This window comes from Buteo buteo, chromosome 5, assembly GCF_964188355.1.
Source record: "Buteo buteo chromosome 5, bButBut1.hap1.1, whole genome shotgun sequence".
NCBI classification, from domain to species: Eukaryota; Metazoa; Chordata; class Aves; order Accipitriformes; family Accipitridae; genus Buteo; species Buteo buteo.
Genome location: NC_134175.1, coordinates 9,507,002 through 9,530,970, shown reverse-complemented (window position 1 = coordinate 9,530,970; position 23,969 = coordinate 9,507,002).

Genomic DNA, 23,969 nt, shown 5'->3' with positions numbered 1-23,969 from the left:
GTCCAGTTTTTGTGGTGGAAGAGCTCATTGTCAGAAGCCCAGGGATTTAGGCAGAGTCCTAGGCTTGTTAGCATGTTTGTAATACCCAGAAGAGATGGTGAAAGCTGAGGCAGCAATGCAAATCTATTAAAAAAATGTTCAGAACTGAAAGTGACCATGAAGACTTGCAAAAAAAGTCAAAATGATGACTGGCTGGGAGATAAGATGGCACCCATAGTCCATGCCAAAAGACAAAAAGTAATTCAAATAGAAAAGAAACCCAAGCTGTACATGACAATGGGCTCCAAATTAGCAATGACCACAAAGAAAGGATCCTGCAGCTACATGGACTTCCCTGATAGTACCTTGAAACTATGCCCAGCAGCAAAGAGAAAGGCAAATTTATTATGAAAAGTATTGAGAACAACACAGAAACTTTGGTACAGCTCCCAGGAGTTGAACAGCATGGGCAGTTCTGGCCTTTGCACCCCAAAAAATGAGGTCTTACAACTAGAAACAGGGCCAAAGGAGAGACATGGGATAGTGGGAGAGACAGAACAGCTATACAAAGAGAGACTGAACGGATTAGGGCTGTTCAGCCCAGGAAGATGAGAGTGAGAAGGATGCGATGGAGATCTGTGCAGTCCTGCCGGGTGTGGGATGATGAAGGGCTGGGAGTTGGAAATGGGAAGGGATGCATTTCTGGAAGCCAGCTCTGCCAAAGGTGGTGGGCTGGCTCTGGGTGTCCTTGTCCTGTGGATTGTGCTTGTGTGGGCTACCTGCAGTGTGCACTGCCAGTTCCCATGCCATGCAGAGTCTGCTTGGCTCCATGCTGGTCCCGGGCTCGATCTGCACCACTGCTTCATGTGAGACAGGTTGGGTAGGCAGCTACAGCTTCTCAGATGCCTCACCACGAGTTGGAAAGGGACTCGGAAAACACGTGCCATGAGCAGGCAACAGTCCAGGCCAAATCCTTCCCCTGAGTTCACTAGAAAAATTGTTTCCCTGAACTGCTCATTTGCTGCCCATAATGAAAATTTGAGATGGGTTTGTAAATTGCTAACAAGCCAGGAGAGAAGGTCTGATTTCTTCTGTGTTTGATTTGCTGGAGTTCTCCAAATACACACAGCCAGCCTCCACTCCCCTTTGGGTAACTTTGAGGGAGCATTGGCATCAACCTGGACTGGCAAATATGTTTGCAGGACTCCACATGAGAGTGGTCCGATCCAAGCTGAGTCACTGCTGGCACAGAGCAACTTCTCCCAGGCTGGAAATAGGTCCCTCCAGGACCTCCTTCAGCATGTGGATCCTGATCTCCCCTGGGGCCAGGGTCCACCCCACTGAGACACAAGCCAGGAGGATGCAACAGGAGAAAACATCTCCTGTCACTGCTGTGCCTACAGACCCTGAGCTGCTCAGGGCAAGGTGCAAGTGTGGCACAGGACGTGCTCCCAAATGTGGACAGGTCCAATGGTCTGTACAAATCTGCCCTAATCCTGCCCCCATCTCTGGCTCTGTGCAGCTGTGTGGGCAGCAGCTCCAGCTAAGAAATAGAAATCACACATCTAACACAGTTGCTAATGTTATTTTCTTTCCTAATTTGAAAGCTCGTGTCTTTTGCGCTCCTCATTTCCATCACTTCTGCCAGCCATACCTCATCATCACCTAGCCTCTCTGCTCTCCCAAATATGATGCAGGTGATAGGGATGCTACTGTGGCTGGCTCTGCCCGTGACCCCTGGTTTGCATTATCCGACACCCCATCTCATCCCCACTGACTTTGCCAGGCACTTTGCCTTCTCCAAGGAAGACAGTGCAGAAATTCACTGTCGCAGCCATTTGCAAGCCTGCTATACCATGCCTGTGTCCTCCTTTGCTGGTTTCTAGCTCTTCTCTCCCTGCATTTGCACTAATCCCCTCCTGCCCCACTGCTGCCAGACTCTGAATTCCTGCTTGTTCTCTGTTTCCTTGTCCCCTATGCACGCTTCCCTCCTTTTGCCTCACACCTGAATCACAAAACCCTAATTACTCCCACTGTGCTCCCCGCCTCTGATCTCTCTGTAAAACGCCCTACCTATGTCTTCTTCTCTTTCTTCCTAACACTTTCTCCTTCTCTTCTCATACCCTTCCTCCCCACTTCCCCTGACAAATATTCCCTTCAGACCCTGGATGTTTTGAAGGCTTTGCCTGGCCCTTGACTCTCCCATCCTCCCCAGCTCCTGGCTCCACACATCTCTTTGGGGCCATCCTCCCTCCTGGCTGCCCCATCAGTAATGGGACTGTTGCTCATTAAAGAAGCAGTGCTACAGCCGTGTCAAGAAATACCGTGTAAAGAACAGGCCAAACTCTAGGCAGCTGATCTGCTGGCAAATGCACAGTGTAGATTTTGGAAACAGCAAAGCCTTTTGTTTTGTTTCAATGCCATAAATTGATTCCAGCCAGGGGCCTCCTGCGCTGTTCTCCCTTCTCCACCACCCAGTCAGCATCTCCCACAGTGCTTGAAGCACCGATGCGTTGAGTCCTGTAGAGTAGCGTGGCCACCGAGCTGCCTGGGGATGCCACAGCATCCCATGAGGACCCTGGGCCATGGGTCTTAGTGCTAGCTTAAAATGAAGTTATTAACTTTCACAGCTGAAAACCCTCCATTACGTTTCACCTCATTTCACAAAAAATGCTGATAAAGCCACAAACTCCACAAGGAAAAGGGTTATCTTGACAGTCAGCCTTATTCACTCTCCTCCCAGGCAAATGCCCCTGAGGTCTGTGGCAGGGCAGAGCTGCATCTCCCCTGGCACAAACATTTTCAGGACAGAACACGCCAGGGACGTGTGTGTGATGGGTGCCTGGTCCCATCGTGCCACTGACACTGTGGTGACATTTCCCCTTGGTGCTGGGCAAGGCTGAAGAACTGCAGCTGCACCCAGCCGAGCCCTCCTGTGTTGACAAGGAAGATGAAACCTCTGCAGCAAAACCAGGGTTGTTTGTTCACAAATATCCTAACAGCCTCCTATTTTGCAAAGGAGCTGAGCAGGGGGTGGGGATGGGAGTACTTGAAAAGCAAATGAACTTATGTTTTATGCTTTTTAAGATGTCTAACAGAGTACAAAAGTTCATCTTTAATAGGAGGGCAACACAGAGTGCTTAGAGCTGCAGTTTGACACAGATACAGAGCTCAAATGCCTTTGAAGTATCTTCTGATTCCTCATTCTGCCTGAAGTAACTTTAGATTTATGCAGCAGATGGGAAATAGTCCCTCGTTACGTGGCTCTCTACTCCAGCACTGACTCCAAGATAAGGCAGCCTCATTGCATCTGCACTCCTTAGAAGAGCTCTTAGACAGTGCTTTAGTCTTCAGGGGCCTGAATCTGTAGTTTGCATATTTTTTTTCTGTTTTTCTCTAAAATTAGTCTTGATAAGTCCAACATGTTGTGAGTATCTTCAAAGGAGAACGAGGGGGAGAAAAGTTTGTCTGTGGAGTAGAGGTGATTCATTTCAATTCGTTTGAAAACAGCTTTGTGTGTTTGGGGGAAGAGCTCATGGAGAAGCGACAGGGAATGGCCTCGCTGTGACCCCAGCCTCAAACACGCTGCCTTTGAAGAAGTCGCTAAAAAAGCTTTCCTGCGACTCTCGCAACTGCAAACCACAAGCCCAGCCGTGCCGAGGTCCCTCCCAGGGGCTGCGAGGCGGGGGATGCTCCCCGAGGGGGCTGCAGAGAGAGGCCAGCATGTGCCGCACGTGCTGGCACTGGGGATGGCTCGGGCAACCAGAGACGCTTTCAGCTTCGATTAGCCACGTGCCTGGCTGCCAGCAGGCAGAGCCGCCCTGCCTGCACGCAGGGGCTGCTCACACGGTGGTGCGCGCTCAGCAGTGCCAAAATCCGTCTTTCTCCTCTCCAAGGGCGGGTGGGGAGAAGCCGACACGCATCAACCTTGCGGGCTTGATTTCTCCACCTGGACACGACACCAGCGTTTTCTCCAGGGGCTTCAACCCTCCCAGCCCTGCATCAATTCCTTGCAAGGTGACACAAAGCCCCTCACTCCCCCCCTACACATTGCACGTGCTTGTCTCACCTGTTTGAACCCAGCCTCTGCAACGTTTTCATCCACTGAAGCACTCCTTTTTTCATCCAGCATGGCCAGGTCAAGGCTGTCAAGTCGCAGAGGCTGGTCCATCCCCTGGCAAGTGGTCCCAGCAAAGCACAAACCAGCCTGACTTGGGGTGCCCCCACAGGGTGCTGGCTGTTCCCAGGGATGGTTTGGGCCACTCCTGTGCTTCACCCCAGGTCATGGTTGACGGGTGCTGGATGGGGCAGAGCGATGCTGCCGTGCCAGTTGTCACCAGGAAACCTTGTATATTATATCGCAAATTAACTGAAGTAATTGGGGTTGTGCAAACATGATTTATCCTAGCAGGATTCGCAGCTGTGACTGAATTGGCTTTGTTTTCAGCTTTGAAGTTTTCCCTACTGACCAGATGCTGAGGCTTGTGTTGTTTACCCTCCTGCAGAAAGGCATCATTTTACAGACAGCTTGGCATTTCTCTTTCTTGCAAGTTTCCCTGGAAAACACCATGCTGGAGCACTGCCCTCCTCAGATCCTGTCCAACAACTTTTGAAGCCTCCTCACCCCTTACTCCTGCAGGCAGCCATCCAGGTATGTGAGCCCTGCTCCCTGAGGCAGTGCTGCAAGACCCACTCAGCCTGGCCAGCCCAAGGTGTCTCACAGCCTCCCGAGGTCCCAAGGTTACCACCAGTGCTCCGTTACCACTGCGGAAAGCAACTGGTGGTGTTTGGGAGGAGGCTGCCTGGCACCACGCCTCTGGGGCAGCCACTGGCTGACCCCTCTCCTGGGCTGCCCTGCAAAAATTCCAGTATATATGGCATGACATCGTGCTCAGCCGCATGCCCTGGGCTGCAGGATGATCACTTTGCCTATTCATTGCTACCCTGATCCTCTTCCTGCCTTCTGCCTTTGAGCCTCACACTGGAGAGCTGCTCAGCTCAGGTACCCCACAGGCGTCACTGAAATTGCTTGTGTGAGTGGGGAGAGGATGGGGGGGGCTCACATAATTGAAACAATCCTTCTCTCAATCCATCTTCTGCAATGCTTATACCTCATGCTTTGTCTCTGATGTTCAGAGCAAGCTGATAGCCACAGTATTAATAACTTGTTTGTACAATAATTGCTGCTTGAGATAAATGATTCATAAAGTCCTACCATAGTCTTGGAAATGGTGTAAACAGGGAAAGCAGCTGGAGGACAGCAGTGGGATGCTAATGAGGGACCACCATGGGGAAGTAAATGTGTGAAGAATGGGGGGGAGGGGGATTAATTCAGTCTCTGACGCTGGAGACCATCCTGCTTCCAGTGCTCACCTGTAGCACAGGGGTAGAGCCCAAGCTGTCCAGCCAAGCAGGGCATCAGTCCTGAAACGAGAGGTCTGCAAGAGTCACAATAAACCACGAGGGGCAGGAAGGGTATGAGCACTCGAGCCAGGAGACAATGTGAGCAGCTCTGAGATCTCAGGAATAAGGAAGGAGACAGAGGGGACAGGGCTGGACAGCCAGCCCTGAGTAGCAGGAGGCAAGCTGGCAGGTAGGACTTGCAACATCTGGCATGGGGGATCATGGACCTCCCAGCTGAGCTGAGACTCTGGAGCAGGTAAGGAGGTGGCCTGCTGTTGAACGGGAGCACACAGGCCATCTGCTCCACCAGCTCTGCGTGGCTGCTACCAGCTTTACAGCTCCAGGTTTAACCCTCTGCATTGACAGAATACAATGGATCAGGGAGGAAGGGCAAAAAGTAATAATAACCCTGGCTTTCAGGTGACCAGAAAAAACCCTTTGGGAGTGGGAAATTGTTATTCCGCATACCAGCATATAAACTCCCAGCACGTCTACTAAAAGCATGAGCAGTGGCAGATGCTGGGTGGGAAGTGCTCTGCTCCAGCCGTGGGACCAGTCTGAGGATGGGTTACAGGAACAGCCTTCTGGGGTTGTGTTCATTTGGCAGGAGGCAAGACCAGCATGAGGATGGGCTTCTGACCTGCCTCTGCTTCACTGCTGTCCTCTGAGTGCCCAAGGAGTGTAGGCGCTCCTGGAGGGTCTCTAAGCACTTTCTTCTGAGCACCACTTGGAAGAAACCAGCTGCAGGGCAGCACCTGAAGGCAGACGCTGGAAACAGCTTTGATCATCCCCCATCAGCTCCAATACAGATGGTACCCCATGGAAAGGCAAAGGGCTTCCTCTGCCCACTGCTCTCCAGGCACCTCTTTACTAATAAAGCAGAGGCTGCAGGGAAGAGCAAACCAAGATGTGGTATTATTCAGCCTCTTGTTGAAATTAAAAGAGCTGAAACTGGTCACTCTCCATCTCCCATAGGAGCATCAGCAGAAATACATTCCTTTACTTTCTACACAATAAGTTAACAAGGGCTGAAGCAGCTAAGCACAGTTTTCTGCTAGCATCCATCACTTAGCTGCTGGATATTGATGGAAAGGCAATGCAATGTTAGTGTTGCCGTAGCTTTTTAAGACAAATTGCTGTTGAATAGCAGAAGTTATCACTTGAGATCGCCTGGGAATTGCAGCTTGGAAGTGAGGCAGAAGGATGAAAATGTCGGGGGGTTGGGGGGGCCACTGCCATCATCTCTGACTCAGGCTCTGTGCGGACCCTTTGGAAGGATTCCTGTAGGTTTTGAGTAAGGTGTTGCGCCCAAACACAGCCAAAAACCCTCAGTGCTCACCCCTCTCCAGGCTAGCTCAGTGGCTGGATAACTGAGGGTGCAAATCAAACATATGTAAGAAGCAGGTGGACTACAAATAACAAGCTCCCTGGGACACCCAGATCAGCAACACAGGGTAGCAAACCTGTCCTGCTGCAGCGGAAGACCTTTCCTACCTTGTAATTCTGATGTAGTTCTCCAAGAGCATGATTTTGGGCTGCATCCCAACAGGAGACCATATGCACATCCCTGCAGCACCATCCTCTGATTGCACTACATCCAGAAAGCTTTCAGCCCCCAAAATCTCAGTGCTATGGCCATTTGCAGAGCAGCTGGTACCTCCCTATTCCCAAAAAGAAGCCCTTGAAAGCAGGTGAGGCACTGACAGAGCAAACAGTGATGGTGACACTGTGTGTTTAGAAGGGGGCAGTCCTGGGCTGCTGCAGTCTACCAGCCTGGGTCAGGATGCAAGCAGAGGTGCGAAGCCAAGACACCTCTTGATTGCAAAAAAGATCTTGCAAACCTTATCAGGGGCTGGAGCTTGTATGTAATGCAAGAACTGAAGTTACTTAAACCCTTTCAAACTGATTCCCGTTTTAAGGGCTCATGGTGTCGGGCAAGCATGTGCATGTGAGCTCCAAGGCAGAGAGGGGTGAAGCATGGGGCTGTGCCCTTGAGCTGCGCTGATACCCAAGCTGGGAGAGGCTGAGGCAAAGGGTTGTGATTTTGGGGTGCTCTGCCCTATGCCCAACTGAACGTGCAGACCTCCAAGAATACGACTGCTCGCTGCAGGCCACATCCCCCTGCCCACACCAGCCCTCCATGCCACCAGATGTAGTATTAGGAGAGGACAAGGGGGGACAGCAGCCCTCAGCACTACCGGCATCCCTGTGGAAAGGCCAGGCAACCCCGTCCCAGACTGTCCCAGCCCCCTCCAGCCTAGGGCGAAGGTGGGAGCCTGCTGAGAGGGGACACGCTGCTGGGGGATGCCTGATGCAGACAGGCACCGAGGCAGCTTCACATTCCTGTGCCTGGACCAGGGTCTCCTTTTGAAGGACTGGAGCGGATGCTGAGCTAGAGGAACATCCATTACCCTGGGGCAGCACTGGTGTGCAAGTCCAGGACCTAGCTGAGCCTCCAGGCATCCGGAAAGCTGGATGCCTAGCCAGCCACGGGGATTTGGCCCAAGGAGAAGGGACTAAGCGTCATGCCTAGTGCTGGGTCTGCTGAACCCCAGGAGCCTTGGGACAAATGAAGAAAATGACAGACTAGAGGGAAATTAATAGAGCAGAAAATTTGAAATGATGTGGAAATAATTCCCCCAGCTTAAGGAGAGCTCCTTGTATGCTTAATTTCAGAATGCAGCTGTTTTCGTGTTGCTAAATTACAGTATTAAAGCGAGGGGCCCTGACTGGAACTTATGGGACATGGGGACATTTCTATGCATGTGGCAAGCTCTCCCATCTAGAGCGAGGTAAGGGCTGGGGTGACCTTAGTTTGCCACAGGGTTGGGGGCAAGGGGTGGTGGTGGCTGTTTTGGAAAAGCCAGTGTGCTGCTTGTTGCCTTCACAAAGATTTGTCCCGTTAATCTTTCATCCCTAATTTGGGCCTGCAATAAGCAGCTGGGAGGGAGGACAAGGGGACGGGGGGAGTCTGTGAGGTGTCTGCTGGCCCCTCCCCCCCCCCCTCCAAACTCTGCTCCCCCGTCCCCACGGGCGTTTCTGTCCCCTCTGCTGTGCCAAGCAAAGAGGCAGAGGCACAGCCAGGTTTGGGAGCCAGATGAGTCAGGAGGGATGGAGGGAGCAGCCACAATAGGAAGGGAGGAGAGGGACACTCCTGTTTCATGGAAACCTCCTGGATCCACCCACTGTGCAGGGTCTGGCCCCAGCTGCGGGGATGCTGCCGATGCCCTGACCTGGCCCTCTGCCCTGGCATTTCCTTGGCTGGCACCTGCGACAGGCGAAGGCTGAGCTGGCCCTGCAAAGATGTCCCACAGCTTGCAGCCGTCTGCACGTCTGATCCTGTGCGGCTGAGCCAAGGAGGGAGTGACCACCAGAGACCAACCTCTGCCCCTGTGCCAGGACCTGTAGGATTGGGATGAAACCCTCTCTCTGGGCACATTCCCCATCTAGGGATATGAGGCCTCTTTGGGCAGAGGCCACAAAGACCAGAGACTGCAACGACCCTGGGGAAAGACATGGATCCATGAAAACGGTTCCCCCTGCACCCCATCCCAGCCCGGGGATGGGGATCCCCTGGCCAGGGCTCGGTGGCAGCCCATGGGCATGCTCTGCTGGTGGGTGTCAGGGGAAGTGGGCATAGGGAAGATGCTCTCTCAGATGCTGGAAATCTGTTGGGAAGTCCCCAGGGAGCCCCAGGGAGAGAGAAATCAGCTTCTTTCCTGACAAAAGAAGTTTTCAAGGTGTCCTTTAGGCTTCACAGCGCACAGTGAGATTGATCTGTGCTCAGCCCCCCAGAGAAAATCACCAGTCTGTATTTTCTCTTTCCTCACACATAAATGGGCAGGAGCTGCCCGCACATCCCTGCCAGCAGAGCTGGGAGCAGGCAGCCCCAGGCAGCCAGGGGAAGGGAGGCAGGCAGGGCCAGCGTGGGTCCCGGCACCCGGCATCAGAGCCACATCCAGCCCTGCCCCAAAGTGAGGGCTTGGTTTCTGCGCCTCTGCAGCAAACATGGCTGGCTACAGACTCCTGACGTGCAGGGTGTGAGGGGCATGAACGGGGAGAGAAAAAGCCCTGGGAGATGGGCAGAGAAGCAAGGGCATCCCGTCTGGAGACACGGCCCCAAACTACCCCAGGGAGAGCACTGGGAAGAGGGAAAGAAGTTTTTTTGCTGCTAAAGCACTGCAGACCTGTTCTGTGCATGTTCCAGTGCAGCCTCCACTCCACATGTGTGACCATGCAGACCTGCATCCCTGATGGGATGCTCCCAGTTACAAACTGGGGCGGCAGCTCCTCTGCTCCACAGCACTGGGCATCCAGGGAGCACATCTGCACAGAAAACTTTCCTGTATCACAGGGATGCTGCAAAAAGCCCTGACTCACGTGAGTGATGCTGGAAGGACCAGCTGGAGTGGCCTCTGTCCTCTTTCTGCTGAGCTAGACCGCTCCTGGCGTTCTTGCTAATCAAGCTGAGTGGAGGTTTCAGCCTTCCTGGGAAATACCTGGGCTTCCCAAGGCTGCATCCACAGCCCAGCTCATCCCTGCCTGCCCTAGTTTTCTTCTGCTCATTGCTGAGCACCAGCAGTGCTGCGTATTCCCCCAGCACAGGCAGCTCAGCACAAGCCAGGGAAATTCCACTTTTATTACAGCAGATGGAGTCTGAAGCCTGATGTCCAGGAGAAAAGGAGTGTGCCCACCATCCTTTGCAGCCACAGCCTGCATGGGGCTCGCCAGCCACCCCACTGGACCACACCAGGGCACAGAGCATCTCTGGGCAGGGGACCATCCTTCTGCTTGACCCCACAGTCCACATCTCTGCTCTGATAACCTTGACGTGGGCAACCAGAGGGCCCCCCTAATCTTCCTCTTGCACACATCAGCTGTTTACCCTTTAGTACACAAATGTCAGCAGCATGGGATAGTGCTTCCCCTTTGGTTAGGACATTCCCAGTTCCAAAACCCCTGAATTTTCCCCCTGGACTGGACCTTCTGGGGCATCTCCTGTGCTTGGGTGGCCACAGCTGGCATTGCCTCAACAGTGTGTCTGCTGTCATTCCCCTACAGAGCTTGTAGCACCTAGTGATGGTCCACTGGCAGTCACTCACTTTGCCCCCAAGATTCCCCATCCCTCTTTCCTGGAGCTTTAAGCCCAGATTAGGCTTGTCGGGGAGACCTGGCAGAGTGTGGTGTGTGGCCAACACAATGGCAGATGAAGTGCACCACAGACAAATGCATAGAGAAAAAAACATATTGAACCCTCTGTGCACGTAAATGGACCCAAACTGAAGTGCAAGAGCTGGAGAAATGGTCCAGGATTTAGGAACACCTGGAGGTGTTACCAACACCCTGTGTTAGACATAGGGTCTGGTCACCCCTCAGGCTGGGCATAGCAGAATGAGTGAGGGATGAGGAGGAGCTGCAATGTAAGCAGAGACCTTCCAGGGCAGGACCACTGTAACCAGCACAGTAAGGGCCTGGATTTGCACTGCTAAACTTGGCCCACAGGAGTGCGAACCACTGTCAGCTGGAGCTGGGAGAACACAGATAGACCATAAAGCTGGCCACAAGAGCCAAGAGCGATAAATTCAATTTGGAAAAAAAATCTATTAACCATACTGGACTGGTGGAGCGGGGTGGCTAATTGCTTGCTATAGCTGGGACGGTCGGCTTGCTCTGCATCTTCCACCATTGACTCCAGTCCAGTGGATGTTGTAGGGGTAAAGCCATCCCCATCCCCACCAAGGCTTCACCAGTGGCCTCGGGCAGCCAGGCAGCGAGGAGTGGAGGGACAGAGGAAGGCAGGGCAAAGGGAGCAGAGGCAGGGTGATGAGCCTGCTCTGCCACTGTTCCCTCGGGCTCTGATGAGCAGAGACCACTCATGCTGCCAGAGCAGCAGCCGGTGTCTTTGGTATGACGGCTGAGAGAAGGATGAGCCCAGGGAGCTGCAAGGAGGAGCGTGTGTGTCAGAGAAACCCCTGGCCGCTCGCTGTGTTGTGCCAGCAATAGCGTGTAAAGCACTGTCTGTGCGAGAGGAATCGCGTGTCAAGTGCTCCTTGGGGCCCCGGGATCGCTGCTCGCCGCCGCCTGCCTCCATCCCTGCCCTCCCTGCGCGGGAGGCAAAGGCAGAGCAGCGGAAAGTGTCTGCAAGCAGCATCCCGGCAGGCAGACCGCCCGCTGGGCAGGGAGACAGCAAAGGCTGCTGCCAGGGAAAGGCTGCATCCCGGGGCACAGCCCAGACTCTCCCAAGCTGGCGATGTACTCCCCAAAATAGCCACCCCGGGACAGAGGAGGTGGTGGGATTCGGGGGTGAGAACTGGGTCAGTCCTTCGGAGGCTGAAGGGCTGAAGTCAGTGCATTTAGACTGCTTTATGGCATCTCAGCTCTTGTCCCATTGATACTCCATTTATTTCAGCAGACTGGCTTATACCTGTCATGCGTCAGAGGTCGTTCCTGCTCTCTCCATCATGTTGCCTCACCTTGGAGTGTGGGCAGAAGAGCATGGAAAACCTGTGCCCTTGGCTAAGGGGTGCTGCAGGGGAGCTGGCGTATGTGATCCACCCACGTTAATGGTGTCACTACCATTTCTCAAACTGCACCCAAGAAGTCACACCATATATGGGCAGACAGAAAAATTAGCTCTGGAGCTAATTGCACCATCTTCCTGAACTGCACCTGTTGAAGGTCAACGAGTCTCTCAGTGGGAACAGAGCTGGTGGCCCGTGGCTGTGATTGAAATCCATGTCTAAGAAAGGACGGAGCTTTTCCCAGAGCAAAACAACACTGGAGAGGTTGGACTGGACTGTTCCAGCAGGGAAAGAGCAAAACCACACAGCCCGGAAAGTCCGAGCTGCCAGGCCTGTCATGAAATGAGGCTCAGCCAAAGATTTAGGTTGGAAGGGCTCTCTGGAGGTCCACAGTCCAGCCAGCAGCTCCGAGCATGGCTGACTTCAAAGTCAGATCTTGTTGCCCTTGTCCAACTGAGAGCTGAAAATCTTCACAGACAGAGATTTTTTCGTCCCCAGCAGTACTGCCTGGGAAATTTTACACATGCACATGATTAACAGCACAGATGCAATTCAGGGATGCAAAAGGCAGAGGGAAAGGTTTCAGCCGCAAAATTACCCAGCCCTTTCCAGATATTCAAGCATTCGATTTTGTGCAAAGTTCTGGTGCCTTCGATGCCTCCTGCAGCTGATTGTGGGGGAAGAGGCAACCAAGATCCTGCCGTGTGTAAGCCACGTGTTCATGTGTGCAGGTGGAGCCAGGGAGGAATGGCTGTTCTTGCACAAAGAAAGCTGAGGCAAGTTGGGATGCACAAAGTTTTAAAGCTGATGGTATATACCAGCTTCAAGGTTACCTTACAAAAGCATAGAGACAGAGAGAGACAGATGCACTATGATCTTTGCTGTGTCCCCTTCTCCCTGCCCCACAGAGCAGCTCTGGGGAAGCCTGTTAGCACTCACATTGTCCCAGATAACTGAAAAATTTGAACAGTAGGAACGTCCTTGCTAAGTACAATTAGCTGCCTGAAATAGCCCAGATGAATTCTCAGGAGCCAGGCTTATTTTGCCGGCCTGGTCATTAGGAAAATCATCAAGATCTTGCTGAAGAGAGAACATTTATCAGCCTGTTCAGGCGCCGACCCTGTGCCTCCGGAGCAGGAGCAGAAGCAGAAGCTGTGTCCTTCGCGCAGGAGGTAGCCGGTTGCACACCTCGAACCGTAGCCTCCACACCAGGCAGGGTCCAACCATCTCTTCCCTTAGCAGTGCTGCTCCACGTCTGGAAATACCCAGCCCTATCACATCGTGAAAACAACTCTGCGTTTGGCATAGGAAGGACCCATGGCGAATGCCAGCCTAGGAAGAGGGAGAAAGCCAGATGCTGGCAGCAGCAGCAGCAGCGAGAGCAGGCTGCAGGCAGCGGGGCTTGCTCCAGAGTGGTAGGAGGTAGCGGGGGACAACAGCAGGCAGGGACAGGGACAGGGACAGGAGGGAGGGAGTGGATGGCCGGCAGGCGGGCAGGAGCAGCAGGCAGGAGCAGTAGTAGGCAGCGGGTGGTTAATCAGCCGTCTGCTTCCGTGACTGAGCCCGGCGTTTGCAGCAAAGAGCTCCAGAGAGGAGAAAGCTTCTTGCTCATGAAAGAAACATCAGTGCTAATCGAATCAGGGTCCAGCCCAGCAGCACGCGACAGGCCACGGCAGCTCATTCATATTTCATGCTTTGCTCCACTTCAGCAAGACAAAGGCCAGTGCAAAAGGTGGGGGAGCCCTGCCCGGCCTTGGTAGGACCCCAAGACCATGGGGGGAGGCCGGGGGAGAGGAGAACCAAAGGCTGACCTACACATGGGCTGGGGCAGGGCTGTGGGAGGGTGGCTGGACTTGCCAGCAAGTCAGTGATGTCCCACGTAAGCTCAAGTCAGCACTCACCAGCTTTCAGGTTCTGGCCTCTGAAGGTCAGCAAAGCAAGTAGGTTGCATGGGGCTTCACTCCATCTCTTCCGTGGCTGCTGGAGGCTTTTCTTGGCCCCTGGTTGTGGGACAGTTGCTCCTCAGCGCTGCTAGTGGCGGGTGGGAGCCCAGGGAAGCCCAAGCTGGTTGTGGCCAGCAAGATGAGAAGACAGCACTCATGGCAGACAGTGACTAGGGTCTGGTTGTCCCCAAAAGCATCTCTTTAGGGGCTTTACCCTTGTCTGCAAGAGACTCCAAAGACCCTACTGCTGTGGGATGGGGGGTGAGGGGTGCAGATCCCATCAGCAGGCTGCACAGAGCTACTGCCAGAGTGGGAAAGGCAGATTGCAGGCACGTTCCTCAGCCTACAGCAGGAGCTGAACCACGGTTCCTGCTGCAACAGCGAGGGGATGTGAGCAGCTGTGTGGGGTGCTTTGCTGCAAAGCTCCCAGCAGGGACGGTGGAGGGAGGCATGCAGGGAAGGGAAGGCTGATGGAGTCTATGATCAAGGCTGATAAGCAGAAGCAATAAAAACAGGATTAAAGACAGGCAAACTGTTAGACAAATGGGCAGGCAGCCATCTCTGCTCCTCTTGGAGCTCTGACAAGAGGGACAGAGGACCAAGACAGGAAAGTCCTGTTTTAACTCCAGAGACTTGGCCTTTTACTGGTGCCTATCCCCAGCATGCCCAGACCAGTACACCAGCTGGTCTGGTAAGCCTGTCACTGGGGAGAACCTGCTGCCCTTCCCTTCCCTTCCCTTCCCTTCCCTTCCCTTCCCTTCCCTTCCCTTCCCTTCCCTTCCCTTCCCTTCCCTTCCCTTCCCTTCCCTTCCCTTCCCTTCCCTTCCCTTCCCTTCCCTTCCCTTCCCTTCCCTTCCCTTCCCTTCCCTTCCCTTCCCTTCCCTTCCCTTCCCTTCCCTTCCCTTCCCTTCCCTTCCCTTCCCTTCCCTTCCCTTCCCTGTGTCGGGTTTCCACCTCCCAATGGCACTTTCTGCTTTGGCCTTTCACACGGCTCAGGGACCCAGCATGGAGAAGTAACTGGGTTTGGTGGGGATATCACTGGTGCTGGCTCAGAGCAACCTACGGGTGTCTTGCAGGACATTCCATCCATCCCACCACCCTTCCCTCCCTGCTTTGCTTCCACCCCTCCTCTAAGCCATTGGCTTTGTCAGGAACACAAAAAATAACCGCAGTTCAGAGATTCTCATGCAGTTCGGTGGCAGCTGGCGGGTCCTGCCCTCCGTGAAGCATGGCCTGGCTGCAAGCCAGTTGTCCTGACCACTCAGGCTGCGCTCCAGGAGGGCACAGGCTGCCTGCTGTGGCCAGACTGGTGGTGCAGGCTCCAGGACCAGAGTGCAGGAAGATGCCATTGAAAAATCTGGGGGCCTCTGCACCCCCCTGTGGGCAGCAGACACTGCTGGCTCTCTGGGACTGCCTGCACTGCACCCTGCTTTCAGCCAGAAGCCATCTCCTGGACTCCCAAAACTTTCCATCTAAAACTGGTGAAACACTTCAGCATCAAGTATAGAGGTCTGGAAGCATTCTCAGGCAGCTCCCCCCAGCTCTGTAGTGCCAGCAGGGTCATTAGCAGGGAAGACATTTGATCCCAAAAGCAGACCTGTCCTACCCCCAGAAGACGTGGAGGCAGGAATGTGGCTAATCCAGGCTCGGGAGTGACCAAGCTGTGCAGCAGCAGAGCAATGCCACTGTGGAGGAAGAGTAAAGGAGAGACTGGCAGCAGCAGTAGCTGAGGCTGGGGCTGGTCAGGGATTGCCACAAGGCTGTGGCACCCATCACCCTCCTCCCAGGGCTACAGAGGATGCTAAAACTTTCTGGTCTAATGACCAAAAAGGTGAGACACTGATTGAACCCGACAGTCTCCATGTCTCCTGCAGGGCTGGGGTCTAAGGCAGCATCCTGCCCCACTCAGCCTGCACAACAATCCACGGGCAGCAGGTCCCACAGTGGGACCTGTGCACAGGGAGGGTTCCGGATCCTGGGACCACACATAGCCTATGGCAGCAAGAAGCTCACCTGAGGGCAAACCCAACCTCCTGGAGGTGACCTAGGGCAAGACGTACTTGTCTTGGCCCCCACAAGTTACAGGTTTGCATCCCCGCCTCTACCCACAAGGGAAGATACTGAAACTGCAACAGGGAAAAGAAAGGTTTGGGGCAAACAAGCAAAAATGCTAGCAATTTCCTGCATCACACTTCCAGATGGAGCCTTGCCTACCTCCTCCTACTGTCAAGTCCGTAAATTCATGATACGTCTGACTGGATCTGCTCTCTTGTCCTACACTCCAGTTCCAAGCACCTACACAAAAACACGGGCTCAGCGAGAGACAGCCACTTGGCATAAGTGAGAGCTGCGAGCAGCCATCACAAATGCCTCCCATGGACATTGAACATCCATAAAAAAACTGGGGAATCTCACCCTAGCTGTAACGTTGGCCCTTGAAACCTGACTTGTACCAGGTGCCAACCCTGCGTACTTCAAGTGGCATGTGCAGTTGAGTCCCTTTCATCGACTACTCTTAAATTCCCCAACTTGCAGTGCGCTGGGATTTTAGAGAGGCTTGAAAAGTAAATGTGAATATAGACATAGTAGTAGGCTTGGGAAATTGAGTGAGAACGAGAGGATGCAGGACATTGGAGAGATGCAGCTGGCACAGACCCACTCATCTTCCCAGGGGTGCTTCACCAGGCTGGTGGAGAACTGGGGGCAAACCAGGCATGGCTCGTCCTTGAGCTGCTTCATCTCACCACTAACAGATTGCTCATCACCCCCAGCCCTTCTCTTACAATTATAGGCTGACTGAATAAAGTTTTTGCCGGGCTGCACCAGAACCCTGAGTCGGAGCAGGACCAGCAGCCTGGGGATGCTCGACAAGAGCAGGGTGGGCAAGGAGGGCTCTGCCCCGAGGGTAGGACTGAGTCCCCACGCCAAAGGAGTGGTGTCAGGGGCTTGGCTGCTGAAGTGAGGATGTGTAAAAGCTGAGGAAGAGATTTTGTCAGTGGTGGGAGCAGTCCTGGGAGAGGATCAAATTGAAGGCGCTGCTTTGCAAGGGCAGAGAGTCGGCAGCCGCGGCTGTCAGCGCCGACACTTGAGAGCTTATCAAAGCACGGGGAGCTCCCTGCAGCCCACCATGAGCATTGCTTAGCCCAGCCACGTCCATCTGTCTATCCTGTCCTCCCGGAGGTGGGCGTCTCTGACAGGCACTCTGTAGAGAGAAAACAAAGCCCAAGCTCTCCCCAGCTCAGTGCCCCTCCTGGCTCCCCGGCTTGCGTGTGCGGGGAATTTCAAAGAGGCTGTGACTCTCTGCTCTTCCTGGGAAGGAAGGAGCTCTGTGTTGCCATCCTCTTGCAGACAACACATCGTCCCCATCACAGCTGTCCTCCTTGGGCACTGCCTTGTTCAAAGGACATAGGCAGGGAGGTGAAACCCGGTGTAACCCATGGTTATGGGCACCATGAGGTCCCCTCACCACCAAGGATGCTTCACCATGCTGCCAGTTGCCCTCAGAAGGCAGCAGGACCGGCCATGGGGGGGGCAGTAAGAAGGTGACGGAGGGATGGTGGGATGATTTCAGGGAGCAGCTGAAGACACAGTGTCAGGAGAGCAGGGGACAAGGGTAAAGTATGGAAAACCAGAGCACATGAGCTACAAGTAGTCTCGGGGGCACTTTCCTTCAGGACAGTGTCTCAAGGCTTATTGCAAGCTTGAAGCAAAGCTTTGCCTACAGGGAGCTGTCACACATCCCTCTTTCGTGCCTTCTCCTGGACATATGTAGACGCAAGCTGAGGCTGCCACCGTCTTGTCTGCAGGGGCACTGCTATGTCGCATGCTCTTTCTCTGGCTGTCATCTATTTCCGTAAAGCCTGTAGCAACACAAGTTCCTCCGTGCTTGCTGTCCTGTCACGTTTTGCTGAAACCCACTACTGCTCCAGGAGGGGGAGAGAGATGCAGGACAGGTACAGGCTGTGGGGGGATGCTGCCTACAACTGCATTGCCCAGCCCTTGCTCATAAAAAAGGTGAAAGTCCTGGAAATGTCTTGGAAAGCTGTATCATAACATTTTAGTGCTTTATGTACAGCATTTATTGATAAGATCTGCTGCTTAGAGATATTTCACTGCCTGGAAATTTCACAGGATCCAGCAGGGCTGGTGAAAGGGACCTCTGGGTTGTCCTGTCCAGCATGACGTTCACAGCGGGGCTGTCACCTCTCACAGATCAGGTTGTCCCATAGCACCATGTTCCCCTCAGACCCCTCCAGGGACATGGCGTGTCCTTGCTGTGCATGGCTGAGGTCCTGCCAGCCTCTCCTGATCACAGACCCTTCTGCTGCCTCCCCCCGACACCAGCAGCAGCCATGGGGGCTCTCTGAACAGGTAATGGCAGGCCACTGCAAACAAAGACATCTGGTGGCACCTGCACAGACACGGTGCGGGCAAAGGACCCATGGGCTGGAGGAGTGAGATCTGAGCTTCTGGCTCAGGCATGGGAGCAGGACTCTGAAAGAACAAGGGAAACTGAGGCAGGGAACAGCACTAAGGAGGCTAACACTTCAGGCTGGATGTCTCTTATCCCAGCAAAGCCTGAGAGAGGTTGTGCTGGGAACCACAAGCCATGTCTGTGCCTATTCCCTTAAGTACCATAGTGTTGATAAAGAAGTGAACTGAAGTCAAAGCACCTGGAAAAGTGAGGATGCAGGGAGGAAGATCAGGTATCGATAGGAGCAAGGAATGGGATTTTTTGCGTGGTGAGAACATGCACAGAAATATGCCCATGGCCAGAGAAGGGGCCACGCACCAGCAAGTCCCATCCTGTTTTCATTTCTCTGAGCAGAGAAGCCAAAGATTTTGCTAGAACTTTTTTTCCCTTTGCAAAGCTTATACTCAATAAACCATTGCCTCTAGTTATGAAAAGCCCTTTTCCACACCAGGCATGGCTTGTCCTGGCCTCATTTCAGCTCCTGCCCTACTCAGACCTACCTTGCCTCCCCTGCGCTCCTCAGCTCATCCCAGTTCCTCCTCCTGCCTCAGCTCTTCCCACGTCTCTCAGCCACATCGTAGTTCGCCCAAATCTGCCTTAGTCACCCTCCTTTTCCCACCACCCACACCTCCATTTTCTCTTGAAGAGAGCCATCGCTTGCACAAGACACTCCTGTACAATACTAATGCCTCTCAGCAGGGCTCGGCAGTGGAAAAGCATCGATGGAGCCAGCGGGACTCATCTCTCCTCTGGAGCATCTGGAGTCAAGGAGGCTGTTGCTTTGCTCCCTAGACCCTGCAGAGCCCAGAGATTTCCAGCTCCCCAGGTTCATTCCTCCCCACACCCCAGCAGAGAGTCACATCAAAGAGCACAGCCTTTTGTTTAGGCCCTGTTTGAAGTTTGCTGCTAATTTTTGGTATGCATGCAGCAGTGTTTGGCTCGTGCTCATTCCCGGAATAAATGCTTGTTGCATTGCTCTTAAATGATTGGAGACCTCCAATTTTAATCTTTTATTCATAATCTTCTTCCAGCTCAGACACAGAAAAAAACATGTAAATTCAAAACCTGCGAGAATTGAAAATTTCATAAGTGCTGCTGACCCTTCACTGGCAGCTCTGAATGTGAGAGAAATAAAAGAATTGTAATGAGGAACCTCATCTTTTGATAACAGGTTTAGAGGAGCCCAACATTAAATGGGGTTTCATCCCTTCCTGCTGTGTGTCCGTGCAGGATAGGGCCAGTCCCACTGGGCAAGGAGGTCTAAACCTGCTGCTCCTGCCTCTTTGTCACCTCCTGCATCTCCATCTCCTCTCCTCTGCACTGAGAGTTGTAAGCTCACCCGGTGCCTTTGGAACATGTCCTGCCCATGTTGCAGCACACACCAGTCCCCAAGCTCATGCCCCATCAGAGCACTAAAGCGTGTCCACCCAGACTGCCTCTGTCACCCCACGCTCCCTCAGCTCCCATCCAAGCACAAAGACCACTGCTCAGCATTGTCTGCACCGCGTGCCCTCACCTCCCTTCCTTGATGCACCCAGTTAATCTGCACCCTTCTCGGTGTTTGGGAAGGACATGTTATCTGCTGTTATCTGCTCAATGACACCCCACCCACACTCTCCATCCCACTGCCCGCTCCTTACAAGGGTCACTTTTCAGGACAACTTTGTGAGGGGAAGACGGGAAGGCGGGGAGGAAATGAAACATACAATAAGTAATAAGAAATCTCTGAGTGAAAGACTCTGGGGTCAGGAAGACATCAGTGAGTGCCTGGGAACAATTTAACCTTCTTTCAGCATCAGCAAAATGAAAATCTCTAACGTGCCATGGCTGGGAGTCTAGATCAACAAGTTTCAATGCCTTTACCCTTTTCACAAGTTTCCTGTGCGGTGTGCAACCCCTTAGTCTTTTTTTAACTCAGTAAAAAAATTCTTGCTTTTTTTTTTTGCTTCCAAGAATAAGCAGCACAGTGTGTAGGGGAAGTGTTGCCAGCTTTGCATGCAGAAATCTTTCTGGTGCTTGCAGGTGGTCTGCAATTCCCTTCCGGAAGGACCAGCATAAGCAGGAGATGCAGCAACTGTGCACTGGGATTTCTGAAGACGCAACTGCCAGGAGTTTTCATCCAGGAAATTTGAAAGGCTTTGTTGTTTGTCTGGATGTCATGGATGTTTGACAGCCTGCTCAGAAGAGCAGGTGTAATTGTGCCTGGGTTGCTGGATGAGGGACCCATAAACTGCCGAGGGTGCAGATAGCTGAGAATCCTGCTCACAGGTGCTACGCAGCAAAACCACACATCCCAGGCTAGGTGGGTGGTGGTGGGGTGGGTCACAGGTCCCTGAGGAGCTGGGCTGTGTGTGTCTGGGGATCCCCTGGTACTCCCCTCTCAGTGAGATGCTTTAGGTTGCATCCCATGGACCCGTGGGACCGCCCTGGGTGCAGGGCTGGGGTACATGTCATGTAACTGGAGGTTAAGTCAGGCTGATCAGTCCAGGTTCCCTTTTACACCCAAAGGAGAGAGGAAGGCACCTTCAGAAGGCAGGTGACGAAGTGCCATTCGTTTCCTCCTTTTCCCACTCAGTGCAGCCTGCGACTGCTTGGAAGGAGACCTCCTACTCCGAGAGACCTGCATTTCTGCTCTGAAGCCTGTCCCATGTTTCCAGTCCCTGCGGCAGAAGTCAATCCTGGCTCATTCTTCCCCGAGCCCAGCTCACTCGAGGTGGGGAGACCCTGGCCTGATCACAGAGCAGGCACTTCTGTCAGCCTCTGTTCATCCTGGGATGAGCTGTGCTGATATCTCACTCCTTGATGGTGGTGTCCAAGACATGACCTATGGGATACTTCAAAACCCATGCAGAACTTAACCCATAACCCTTCCAAGGGTTAAAACAGCAGCTGTGGGTGATAATTCTATCTTACATCACATTATCCTGAGTAATTTGCTTGGACATGATGCTAAACGACTGTGCTAAAAGCAGAGAGAGAAGGTGGTTTGGGAATACAGCCTTCCTTGGCAGACTAAGCTGGTATGTGATCAGACAGGAATCATATCAGTAAATATGAAGCAGAGTTCACCATCTGTTAACACCATCCATGGAGTGCATCTGACCCCTGCAAACCTGCATAAAGTTGGCACAAAGCGAGCGTGGGTGCAGAGCTAAGACGGGTGGCTCCACGCAGGGCTCTGCAGGTGCTCTGCAAGTCCAGACTGCCACCTCCAGGCACACAAAGCTTGCAGAGCCTCGCTTGCTAATGACACAGACAAATTTGGCCTGGACAGCTGTAAATGAAATGCTTTGGAGATGACTTATTGGTAGCTTGGAGTAATATTGGGTGTGACTAGAAAAGAAAAGCTGTTTTACTAGGGAAAGACCAGCTCCCAACAGTGCAAGCTGGCATAAAAGTCTCTTGGGGGGCATTTAAGAAGGTGTGAAAATCCTGAGGGCTATTTTGATACATGAAGGGGTTTATCTGCTGTCGTACATAAGCCAGAGTTTCCACCGCCTCTCCTCAGATAGGAGAGTTTACCTCTTGACCAGCTCCTTCCCCCGGACGGGTTCCCTAAGTCCTCTCCACAAGGGTTTTGCTGCTGAGCAGGTTCCTTTCTCAGCCATCAGGGTGCCTGGGTGCCAGCCCTGTCCCCAGCCTGGCTGGACCAGACACCCACTGCCTGCAGTGGGGCTCAGCTTTGGGAACACGGAGCAGCGCATGAGGTCTGGAAACGTGGCTCTGTGTCCTGGAGAGGAGCCCTTGATGACTGGCCCTTGCCAGGACAGCAATTTCATGGCATTTTCTTCCAGAAGGGGAAGAAATGATGTGTTAAAAATGACACAACCGTGCCTCGTTTTCCTGGAGGTTGTAAGCGGGGTGACGCCCTGGGCATGGTCCTCGCAGTCTTTCGCAAAGTGATTCTGTAGTAGCTGTGGAGCAGCTCTGAATACAGAGCCCTACCCACGCACACCAGCCTAGCTGAGTGTGCCTGCTCCTGCCTGTCCCTGGGGGAAGAAGCCAGGCACCAGCATCATCCATCCTTCCACAGATCAAATGTTTGCTTTGGGACTGAGAAATGTAAGAAAACTTTATACATTTTGCACAATGTGGATACTGGCTTTATTCATAAGTGAAATAAATTAGTGGAATGTGGGTCCTCGGTGAACACTGACACGTCCCAGCATTCCCAGGCTGTCCCACTGTGCCCAGTGCCAGCAGTTATGGTGTGCGAGGTGTGACACGGTTGCTGTCCCTGCCTGCATGATGGAGCGAGGGTCTGAGCAGAACCTGCACAGCTGTGTGCGCTGGACATGCATAGGGAGGAGCAGGATGAGGTGACCTTCAGAGGTCCCTTCCAACCATATTTCTTGAAGTCTTTGGCAGATAAAGGCTCCAGCAAACTAGAAAGGTGGAATATGATGCCTAAGGATGTGTTTGGGAGGTGATGGGGAAAGGAGGAAAGTCTGGAACAGGACAAGTCGGGAGCAACAGGAGAAGCAGCAGGCATTCTGCAGTCATGTGTGGGTGGTAGTGATGGGAAATGCAAATACCAAAATGGGGTACGTAAGGGGGAATGCAGAGCGCAGGGCTTGTGAGCTCAGCTCTGGAGCAGCGTGCCCAGCCTGGGGACCAGTGCTTCTGGAGAGGGGGCACTGCAGAGAACAGTGAAAGGGCTGACTGGGAGGAAGGAGGCTCTGGATGGGTCTGGCAGGATAACTTGACAGCGTGTAGACAGCTGGTGCAAGGAGGGCTGGGGCACCTGGGAGGAGAGGGCTGCACAACATCGTGGTGGAGCCAAGCTGGCCTTTCCTCACAGCAGGGATGTGGAGTAGGGCTGTCCTGCCTGGGGATGGGTGTCTCCAACCCTGAAGGGCCACAAAGGCTGGGGGCATGCGAGCAGGTGCTAACACGGATAAAGCCAATCCCACCCTGTGCTGTGGTGCCCTTTTGGTTTTGTATGGCAAGAAAAAGATGCTTCTTTCCTGCAAATGCTGGTGTTGTCTTTGTCCCTGCAATACATGCTGGTAAATCCTTCACTGGAGGGCAGCTGGAACCACAGCTAAACAGCTACAAGAAGGGTTTTGTAAGCCCACTTACAAGATACCTCAGCTCAGGCTTCAGGGGATGAGAGTCGAGGTTTTACTGGGGGTTTGTTTTGCTTTTTTTAAAAATTCCTCTATTTCCAGGAGGGGGTAAGCCTGGTTCTGGGAAAACATGCAAGAGACCCCTGAGGTTCAGAGGAGCCTCTGCAGGCAAGACATCCTGTGCTTGCATGATCTCCGGCAAGAGATGCTCCTACGTAGCAATGACTTGGTAGTTTTGGGGATGCTTCTCCCAGCCCACAGTACAGCAACGCCCCCCACAAGAAGCCAACAAATGATCAGCCTCTTGGCCCTTCCCTGCACCTGTGGGCCCATCTCACAGATGCTCCAGCTCCCCAGGGAAACATCCTTCATGTGTGGGAGGCTTTCTGGAGCAAAGGAAGCTCGTGTCTCGCTGGGCATCCCAGTGCTGCCTCCCCCGTGCCTCTGAAGCAGCTGTGGAGGGCCCCACGGTCTCTGCAAGTGGTGAAGCAGGTCTGTGCAGCACAGCAACAACAACAGGCAAGGAGATGGCCCACGGGAAGAACGAGTTTTATTGTCCAGGAGGAGGTGCACAGTCTGA